The sequence below is a fragment of the Penaeus chinensis genome, chromosome 4 (assembly GCF_019202785.1).
Source record: "Penaeus chinensis breed Huanghai No. 1 chromosome 4, ASM1920278v2, whole genome shotgun sequence".
Lineage (NCBI taxonomy): Eukaryota > Metazoa > Arthropoda > Malacostraca > Decapoda > Penaeidae > Penaeus > Penaeus chinensis.
In genome coordinates, this window is record NC_061822.1 from 3073956 (window position 1) to 3085601 (window position 11646).

Consider the following 11646-nt stretch of genomic DNA (forward strand, 5'->3'; position numbering starts at 1 on the left):
TCGTGGGGGGGCTTAGGAGGCGTAGACTGGGACCCAATGCTGGGGAACTCCCCAACTTTGGGACTCAGCCCTCGACTCAACAAATTTTGCATGGTCTTTTTTTTTCCCCTCCTACTTTTTCCTTTCTGTCCCTTCTACTATCCACTTCTTAAAGTGTGAGAGCCGTGCTGAAAGGATGAAAGGCTGACTTTGTGCCAGTCGTGAACGGCCTGAGGGAGCCATGGGCACGGTATTCCCCTGCTTTAGTTGTCTAGCCCTTACCCCTCAATCGACCCTGAGGGGTGGACCGTTTCTCTCCCCAACATACTCCAGGCTTATCATGGCCAACAATGAATAACCATTAACCATACCATTATTAGAGGCAATTGCCTCTTTATCAAATAGCTCCACCAATTCAAACTCGCCCGATTCCCTGACCCCAGGCTCTCCTTTGACCACGGCTCTGAACACTACAACTAATACCCCCTCCTCAATGCCGACTAGTACAGTATCCACCCTAATCAACACCCCAGGAGACCTTTCTACTCCCAACATGCTCAACTTCAACAACTATACCCCCACAACCTTCTTCATCAACTACCCCATCCTCCCTTATGACTACCTTGCAACCTTATTGTCCACCTCCCCATAACACCACCTCCCCATAACACCACCTCCCCATAACACCACCCCCCCATAACACCACCCCCCCATAACACCACCTCCCCATAACACCACCTCCCCATAACACCACCTCCCCATAACACCACCTCCCCATAACACCACCTCCCCATAACACCACCTCCCCATAACACCACCTCCCCATAACACCACCTCCCCATAACACCACCTCCCCATAACACCACCTCCCCATAACACCACCTCCCCATAACACCACCTCCCCATAACACCACCTCCCCATAACACCACCTCCCCATAACACCACCTCCCCATAACACCACCTCCCCATAACACCACCTCCCCATAACACCACCTCCCCATAACACCACCTCCCCATAACACCACCTCCCCATAACACCACCTCCCCATAACACCACCTCCCCATAACACCACCTCCCCATAACACCACCTCCCCATAACACCACCTCCCCATAACACCACCTCCCCATAACACCACCTCCCCATAACACCACCTCCCCATAACACCACCTCCCCATAACACCACCTCCCCATAACACCACCTCCCCATAACACCACCTCCCCATAACACCACCTCCCCATAACACCACCTCCCCATAACACCACCTCCCCATAACACCACCTCCCCATAACACCACCTCCCCATAACACCACCTCCCCATAACACCACCTCCCCATAACACCACCTCCCCATAACACCACCTCCCCATAACACCACCTCCCCATAACACCACCTCCCCATAACACCACCTCCCCATAACACCACCTCCCCATAACACCACCTCCCCATAACACCACCTCCCCATAACACCACCTCCCCATAACACCACCTCCCCATAACACCACCTCCCCATAACACCACCTCCCCATAACACCACCTCCCCATAACACCACCTCCCCATAACACCACCTCCCCATAACACCACCTCCCCATAACACCACCTCCCCATAACACCACCTCCCCATAACACCACCTCCCCATAACACCACCTCCCCATAACACCACCTCCCCATAACACCACCTCCCCATAACACCACCTCCCCATAACACCACCTCCCCATAACACCACCTCCCCATAACACCACCTCCCCATAACACCACCTCCCCATAACACCACCTCCCCATAACACCACCTCCCCATAACACCACCTCCCCATAACACCAACACTACTCCCTCTTCCACATACCCCCGTCCTTCTACTACCCCCATCTCTACAAAATTCTTAAATCTATTTAGCCCAGCCAAATGGAACCGATTTTCGTGATCCCTCCCAACAACTTCTCACACTTTCTGCTTTGACAACCTGTTTTCATTCCTCAAATGCATATACATCCTTCACTTGATCTAACCCCTATACCTTACCTTACCCAACATTAACCCATTTACTCGTCAATTCCTTTGCCCAACTTTGACAACTAATCACTAACTCAACCACCCTTCACTACCATTTACTATAGTGCTACATGACCTTAGATGTCTAGCACATTTATTTTGCTTTTAACTATTAACCATTGACCACAGCTCCGAACACTGCAACAACTCCCCCATCATCAATGCATACTAGTACAGTATCAAGCCTAATCAACAACCAACCCCCAGGAAACCTCTCTTCTCTGCCAACATGCACAACTTCAACACCTTTACTCCCACAACCTTCATCAACCACCCCATCTCCCCTTATTACTACCTAACAACCTTATTGCCCACCTCCCCGTAACACTACCCCCCTCAACACTACCCCCCTCAACACTACCCCCCTCAACACTACCCCCCTCAACACTACCCCCCTCAACACTACCCCCCTCAACACTATCCCCCTCAACACTACCCCCCTCAACACTACCCCCTCCTCCACACGTCCCCGCACTTCTACTACCCCCACCTCTACAAGAATCCTAAATACTCTATTTAGCCCAGCCAAATGGGACCGATTTTTCGTGATCCCTCCCACAGCTCCCTACTCTCAAAACACCATCCTCTTCCAACAATGCCTCCAAAAACAAGTAGGCAAAGTCTCTTTCCGTAGCCGACCCGACCACTCCCGTCTCGTCACAATAACTGAAAAACCAAGCTATAGCATTAACAAAACTAACTGATCTATGTGGTAATCCCATCCCTACAGAACCTCATCCAACCCTCAATACTTGCACCGGAACTGTCTCAATCTCCCCAACAGATTGCCCAATCTATGACAAAGAATGGTCAGATTGTGGAGAGGACTTACTCGCTTGTCTCACAGACTATGATGCAACATGTGTACACTGCTACTCCATTCCTCCCAGAGGAAATCGTAATAAATCCATCAACATTGCCAAAATTACTTTCCGTAGACATGACCTTCCCTTAAATGTTTACATAGGTGGGGAATCCCTACCTGTCCGACCATACCAACCTCCTCCTCGTCAGTGCCAAAATTGTTGGCGTTTAGGACACCCAGCCAAACACTTGTCATTCCGCAGCCAGATGCCCGCTGTGTGTCCAACCTGGCCATACTCGATCAAACTGCTCTGCACAATCACGCACATGTGCAAACTGTGGCGGCCCCCATAATGTATTTTATAAAGGCTGCCCCACCTACAAATTTGAGTGAGGTAGCAACTCTCAGATTCAGACTTGGATTCGCTCTACGTGAAGCCAGACAGGAGGCTCGTCGACGAGGAATTTTCTCTTACCCCCTTCTCTAGTAATGTCGCTCACTCTGCCACTCCTCCTATCCCCCTAGCTTCTACACCCAACCCCCCCTCCATCTAACTTCCCCTCTTCTACCTCCTACCTTCCCCAATCAAATTATTTTGCCATCCTAAATCCAGACACCCCAATCTCTACTACAGCCCCAACACCTCCCCCTCTCCCTCCCCGCCCTACCCGCAGCAGACAGAATAAACGTTCCACCCCCCCCCCCCCCTCTTCCCCTACCTCACAATCACCTCCACCTCTTTGCCCCTATTTTTTAGACACCAGACTTCTCTTCCCCCCCCCCCCCTCACAAGAAAACCTTTATCTCGCAAAACTCCCCAACCAACTCCACTACAGAAACTCTTGAAGATATCCAGAACTACATAATCGAGTCCCAAACTAATACTCGTCCACCTTCAAATTCTACAACTCCCGCTCCCTCCACACTCAAAGTGACTGCCGATATCCATCCTCCTCCTCCTCATATTCTCCCTACACCCAATCCTCCTACCCCATCCCAACAAAACCCATTCCCCCTGACTCCAGCCCCACCTATATTAACCCTCCCACCATCCCCTCTATCCCTTCCACTCCCTCCTGGATACACACGTGAATCATGTCACAAGTACCCTCTTCCCCAGACCCTCTACCTCCCGACACCCCTCCTGATACAACACCACCTCCCCAACCTCCTTCTTTATCCCACCCTCTAGCACCTTCCCCTTCAAATTCTCCAACACACTGTATTTTTTGCCAGTAAATCAACGAAAGTATAACTATCCTTCATTGGAACATTCGCGGTTTCCGAATGTTCCTCTTTCAGTCCCACATATTCTATTGTCATGCCCACATCCTCCCTACATAGACATCCCAACTAATCAGACATCCTTACAGAATCTCATACTTTCTGCTTTGACAACCTGTTTTCCTTCCTCAAACGCATATATATCCTTCACTTGATCTAACCCCTTTACATTACCTCATCTGACCCTAACCCATTCACTCGCCAATTCCTTAACCCAGCTTTAACAACTAATCACTAACCCAACCACCCTTCACTAACATTAACTATAGTGCTACATGACCTTAGATGTCTAGCACATTTATTTTGCTTTTAACCATTAACCATCATGTTGCCTTGATCCTCTCCACTCTCGATTATGGATGCCATATCTACTCTGCCCCAACCTCTCTCCTTGCCCATCTTGATACAATCCTTACCTACTAATTTCTCCACTCGCATGGATACCCTCCTCTCCCGTTCTCTGTTCATTCTGTCCCTCCATGGCTTGTACCTTACCCCCGTATTTACTCCTGTTTTCCCTGACCCAATAAAATCAAATATTCCCCCGTTGTCCTCACCCATCTGTCTCCATTCATTCCTCCAGTATTCATGTTTATACTGATGGCTCCAAATTCACCTCCGGTGCTGGTTTCGCTGTTAACTTCCCAACTCTCACTTTCAAATACCCCCTCCCGTCCTTCAACTACCCCCTCTACAAATATCTTGAATATTCTTTAGCCAAGCCAAATGGGACTGCCCCCCCCCCCCCCCCCACACACACAGCTGCTTACTCTGTGCCGAGAAAGGAACGATCGGGCCGGAATTGTCAGTTACATCAGAAACCCAATCTAAAGGATTATTAACCTTGATAGACTTCACTGGCAAACCTATTCATCCAGAACTTCATCCCACCCTCAATACTTGTACTGGAACTCTCATATCCAACACTGCCCTGTCAATAATAAAAATTGGTCAGATTATGGAGACTTGCTTACCTGCTTCATGGTCTATGATACAGTGCCCCTAGAGGCCTTGAAAATCTCACCAACATTCTCAATATTTTTTACCATAGACATGACCTTCCCTTTAATGTGTATATTGGCGGAGAACCCCGATCATATCAACCTTCCCCCGTCAATGTGAGAATTGTTGGCGTCTAGGCCATCCACAGCCCGATGCCCTCTATATGCCCAACTTGTCGATCTGTAAAACTGCTCTACCAGTCACGCACATGTGCTAAATGTGGCAGCTCTTATATTGTATTTTTTAGGGGCTGCCCTACAAGTTTGTCTGAAGTGATAACTCTATGAGTCAGACTTGGAATCACTATGCAAAGCAAGGTTCTCTCTCCCTACTCCAATAAGCGCTCTACCCATCCCCTTTCCTCCCAAAATGTATCTTCCTCCTCCCTCTCCTAGTCATTTTAAATACAGACACCCCAATCACTACCCTCACCCAACTCGTCGCATGAGAAGTTAAACCCTCGAACTCGTCTTCTCCCCTTCTTTACCATCAACCCCTCTCTCCACCTCCCAAACATATGTCCCCTCTTCTCTCCTCACCACCCCCTCCATAAGAAAACCTCTTTTCTCAGACCCAAACCGACTCCACTGCAGAAACTTAAAAAGACATTCAAAACTAATCATGACCCAAGGTATACACCTCGACCATTTACCAATTCTCTGTTTTTTCCACCCTCGAAGTAACTGCCGACATCCATCATCATAATCATATTCCCCCTACACCCCTTCCTCCAACTCCTTCCTAACACTTCCCATTGCCCCCCTCCTAACCCAATATCCCTCCTGCTTCCCCTTGGATGTGACCATTTGTCACAGCTACCCCCTCTCCTCCTGACATTCTCACCTAATCTGTGATATAATTGCCCTTATGCCCCTTTCTCCTTTGCTAATGACATCAAAATTTTGCACATCTTCCTTTACCAAAGCTGGCCATCCCCACCTTCCTGAATTGCTATACGACTTCTGGCGTATAGCACATGTAATCATCAATTAACTCCCTCTTTAATCTTTTCACTATTACACCTTTCTAGAATACTGTTTGACCTTTGAGGTCTAGCACATATTCTGTGACCATTAAACAACACAACACCGTGTAAACAACACAAGTGTGCCCATTAATACCCACTGGGGACTTCACAATTTATTAACACTGCTAAACAAGCATTAAATATACACTCCCCGGCCATTGCTCAATGGGCACTGCCCATTCATCTTATCCTAACTGTAATTTGACTACAATCTCAAACTATACCCTGATAAAACTCGATGCATCTTTATAGGCAGTCAACAAAACATCAAAATCCCCACAACACTTTCATAGAATTTGAAGGCTGTCATTTTAAACCAAGCATTTCAGTTAAAACTCTTGGAGTACTGTAGGGGGAGTCTGAGTCCCTGGAGGAGCATGTGAGAGTGAATCGCGCTTCCAGTTTCGGCACAAAAGTATGCTTAGGGTTCAGTACAAAAGGGCAGGTTAGAATTAATCATGTGGTTGCGTAATTAGCTTTCAAGGTCGTGGCCAAAGCTACATCTATCTAACCTGACCGAAGAGAAGGCCTGAATGTGGTGTTGCATCGTCAGTGTACTCTCATTAAGCAAGAGTACGAAGATTGACAGATAAGAAATAACAAGAAAATACGAATGAACAGAGATACCACCAAACATGTTCCACAAGTTCAGTGGAATATAAAATATAGTAATAAGAACGTGATGAAACAAAATTAAAGTTATCATCAAGCCATAAGAAAGGAAAACACAAAACCTCCACGAAAAAAAGCTATCTTAATAGAAACAGAAAAACAATACCTTAAAAATGCTGCAACTCCTCAGCTTCATTAACCCTCCGTTAAAACAATGAATATAAAAATCCAAAATAATAAAAACGCTAAAAAAAAAGAAGCATTGGGTTTCTGAAGGAAAGACCGAGCGTAAATCACTTAGCCAGGGTATCCGCAACTCTCTTACAAGGTCGTTGACCCGACATATGCGAAGGAGGTCGTGCGCCAAGTTCGTTTATCCGGAGTCAGCGCAGCAAGACTCGTTATTCTTTAAATTGTCGTCTGTTCTTTGAGACGTTACAACTTCTATCTCATTTATTGTGGGATTGCTTATTTTTATTAGACATTTACATAGGAAGTCTTTAATAAAAACACATGACACTTTTTATACAAATAAAAGGAACGTAAATATATTCATGATTTTAAATATAGAAGGAAATAAAATTACGCTGGCTAGCCAACCAGGCTCTGGCGCCAAACAACAGCTTTCCGTTTTCTACCGCCAGCTTTCAGAAATACGTATTTTCATGCGCTATTCCAAGCGTTTAAGGGTCAAACGTCTGTTCAACAAATTCTAACATCCTCCTTCTCAGTAAGGACTCCAGCATCTCGTCTAAGGCGTCCCCGTTCGCTCGTCAGCGTCTCCTGTAGGGAGGTCCTCGGCAGCGTCGCCCTCTGCGCCATCTGTTGTTCGTTTCCGTCGCGGCCAGGCGCCAGGGATAATCGGGGGGGGGGGGGGGGGTTCTTATGCGGCCTGGCACGGGCGAGAGCGGCAAGTAGGAAGCTGAGGCTTCGGCTCACTACACTATACATATATATGATTTCTGAGAGACATATTGACAGCATTTACGAAGTAATGGGAACATTGATATTTATCTAAATCACATAAACAAAATTCACAGAGCCAATAATAACTGTTTTACAAAACCTTGCACATGATATTATAAACTACTGTTCCAACAGGCTTAGGAGTCGGGAACTAAAGCCCAATGTGGGGATCACCCCTTGCCTCAACTAATTTTGCATGGTCTTTTCTTCTCCTTTCCTTTTCCTTTTCTTCATCCCCTTGTTCTGTCCACTTATCCTAATCGTTAAACTTATGTGTGCCCTTTTTGCCACAGTACTTTACCATAGTGCTTTCCTTAACTCCTTCCCTTTTTAATAACCTTTACCTTATACTATACCTCATCAGCTCCCCCTCGCTACCATTTTTCACTACCATACCACCCTCTAGTACTGTTCAACCTATGACTTTACCCTAATCATTAACTCGTTCCTAACCTTTTTTGCTACTCTACTTTACCATAGTGCCATATGACCTTTGATGTCATATAGCACCTCCTTACCTAGGGGCTTTACCCCCAAGCCTCACACTATTACTATATGTTGAATGCGAAGCTAGTGACCTTAGACGTTGACACGGCAGAAAGTTTTAATTAAACAAATTAATAAAAGATATTAATGCATTTCAATGCAAGCTTCCCATTTGTCTCTCATATAATACATTGATTTATATTTATTTAAATGACATTTACTTGATCATCGTCCTCTCGTGCATCTAGGGTGCCCACTTCTGACATTGTCTCTGGTGGATCCAGCTGCTCGGTGTTGCTGGATCTATAAAAAAAAAAAAAAAAAAAAAAAAAAAAAAAAAAAAAAAAAAAAAAAAAAAAAAAAAAAAAAAAAAAAAAAAAAAAAACCAACCAACCAACCTTTCCGAATCAGCTCCTGGGGATCGTTTCGGTTTCATCTACTCCCAAGTAGATGAAATCCAGAAACTTTGCCATACTGAACCAAAAAATCTACCTGGGGGTTTGCCACCAAATCCCACCCAAATACTGTTTTGCACACGCCGCTAATGATCGTAGATGTTGACGCGGCAGAAAATTTCCAGTAAATAAATAAATATCCTCATTAGTTAATGCCTCCACAAACCACAGCTAACAAAACGCATTCAAACCAGACAGATTAACGGAAACAAGATCAAGACAAATGAAAATCCAAGGACCTGAGATCTGGAACAACCTACCACGAAATATTAGAAATCACTCCAACTGATTACTTTCATTTTGAAACTTGTGGGGGTTCTTAGGAGACGGAGGTCCAATGATGGGTATCCCCCTACCTTGGACCTCAGCCTTGTACTATTTTTGCCACTATACTTTGCGATAATGCTCTGCGACCTTTGATGTCTGACCTTTGTTTATTTTGACCGTTCTGGAAATCCACAGTGAACCAAAAAAATTCTTATCCAGCGTCTTCGCCTCCCAAGCTCCCACCTTATCTAAATATTTTAAATATGCCGCTAATGACCTTAGATGTTGACGCAGCAGCTTTTCAATAAATATATAATCTGGAACTTACCACCAAATATTAGGAGCATCAACTGATTACTTTCAAAATGAAAGTCGTTGGGGAGGAGGAAGGGGGGGGGGGGGGACCCAGGAGACAGAGACTGAGGCCCAATATAAGGGATCACACCTACCTTAGCTCTTAGTCCTCGTCTCAACTAACCCCGCCCCCTAATCCCTAGCTCGTTGTTGCTGTGTGTGTGTGTGGGGGGGGGGGGGGGGGACGAGGAGACGGAGACTAAGGACCGATGTAGGGGATGACTCCTGCCTTGGGCTTCAGCCCTCGCCTCCACTAATTTTCCAGGGTATTTTCTTCTCCTTCTCTCCCTCTTCCTTTTCCTTATTTTCTTAATCTCCTGTTCATTTATCCAAATCGTTAACTCTTATTTACTTTTTTGCCACAATACTTTACCATAATGTTATGTAACCTTTGATATCTGGTCCACTTGTTTGTTTTGACCATTGACCATTCTGGAAATCCATAAACATCACCTTACTGACCCCCCCCCCCCCAAAAAAAAAAAATATATATATATATTATATATATATATATATATATATATATATATATATATATATATATGCCCCACTCTTTCGTAATATTTTGTATATACAACTAATGATCAATAAAAAAAAAAAAAAAAAAACTAATATCGCATGGTCTTTTCTCCTCTCGTTTTCCTTTTCTTCGTCATTTCCATTCCATTCTCTTATCCTAATCATGAACTCATTTTTACCCATTTTGCCACAATACTTTATTATAATGTTATGTGACTTTTGATGTCTGGCACATCAATTTGTTTTGACCATTAACCATTTTGGAAATCCCTATAGATCGCCTTATTGAACCAAAAACTTACCTGGGGGCTTCGCACTCAAGTTCCACTATGTCGCTATATTTTGAATACACCGCCAATGACCATAGTTATAGATACAGCAGGGGAAAAAAACAATATATAAGATAAAATTCCTTCTTTTTTCTTCTCTTCACCATCCCCTTCTATCCTCTTATCCTAATCATTAACTCATTTTTACCCTTTTCGCCACAATATTTCATCATAATGGTATATGACCTTTGATGTTTAGCACATTTGTTTTGACATGAACCATTCTGGGAATCCACAAACACAGCCTTATGGACAAAAAAACTCCCTTAGCCTTGGAATTGTTTCTACTCATTATGTGTAAGATGTTATTATTTATAAAAAAAAAAAAAAAAAACATCTTTGTAATTAATGTATATACTCTTTGACTTTGCTCTCTTGTCTGCAATCTTCTCTTGGGCCACCAACCACAGCTTTCAGTTTTCTACGATCCTTTTTGCTTGTTCACATGAAGGCTCCCAGCTTCCACTCCTATGTGATGCTCCCATCCAATTCCTCCTTCATGGTAGTTCCTTGGCGTCATGTTTTATTCCAAATTGTCTTGGCAAGATTATATTCTTTCTTTTAAAGAGAAAGCCTCCGACTTTTACAGACTCACTCATTTGTCCTGGGGTCAGACCGCAAAACCTTCCTCCATCTCCATATTACGCTAATCCTATCCACTCTTGATTATGGTTACCATTATATTCTGCCTCTGACTCCCTTCTCATTCACTTTGACACAGTCCACCATTGCGGTTTTTGATTAATCCTACACGCCTTCAGATTCTGTCCAGTTGAGAGGCTACATACTAAATCAGGCCTTCCATTCCTTTCTCAGTCATGCCCATTTGTCTTAAAGATGCTATACTCGTTTTCTCCAGTTATCTCTCACCAAGCTAACAGTTTCCCAATCATCCTTCATCCTTCCCTCGACGTATTGAAGATTTTGTACCTTTATTAGAGGCAAACTAGTCCCACTAATTTTAATCCCCCTGATTCCCTAACCCAAGACCCCCCCTTGGCCATGACTGAACACTTCTACTACCCCTCCCCAGTCCCTTGCTCGTTGTTTTAAGGGGAGCTTAGGAAACGGAGACTGGGGCCCTATGTAGGGATCACCCTGCCATGGACCTCAGCCGTCGCCTCATCTTCTACTTTCCTTTTCCTCCTCTTCTTTATCCCCATCCCCTTCTTCTGTCCACTTAATCTAATAATTAACTCATTTTTACCCTTTTTGCCACAATACTTTTTTTGATGTCTAGCTCATCTATTTGTTTTAACGATTAACCATTCTGGAAATCCCAAAAGAACTTCCACCCTATTGCTATAGTTTGCTTACGCTGCCACAATGACCTTAGATATTGTCGCGGCAGAAAATGTTAAATAAATAATAATATCCCCTCCTCAATGCCTACTGTCCGCAGTACTAATCATCTCAACACCACTCCTCTTCCACAAGACCTTGTATTTCTACTACCTCTTTCCATAAACCTTTTAAATACTCCGTTTAGCCCAGGTAAATGAGATAG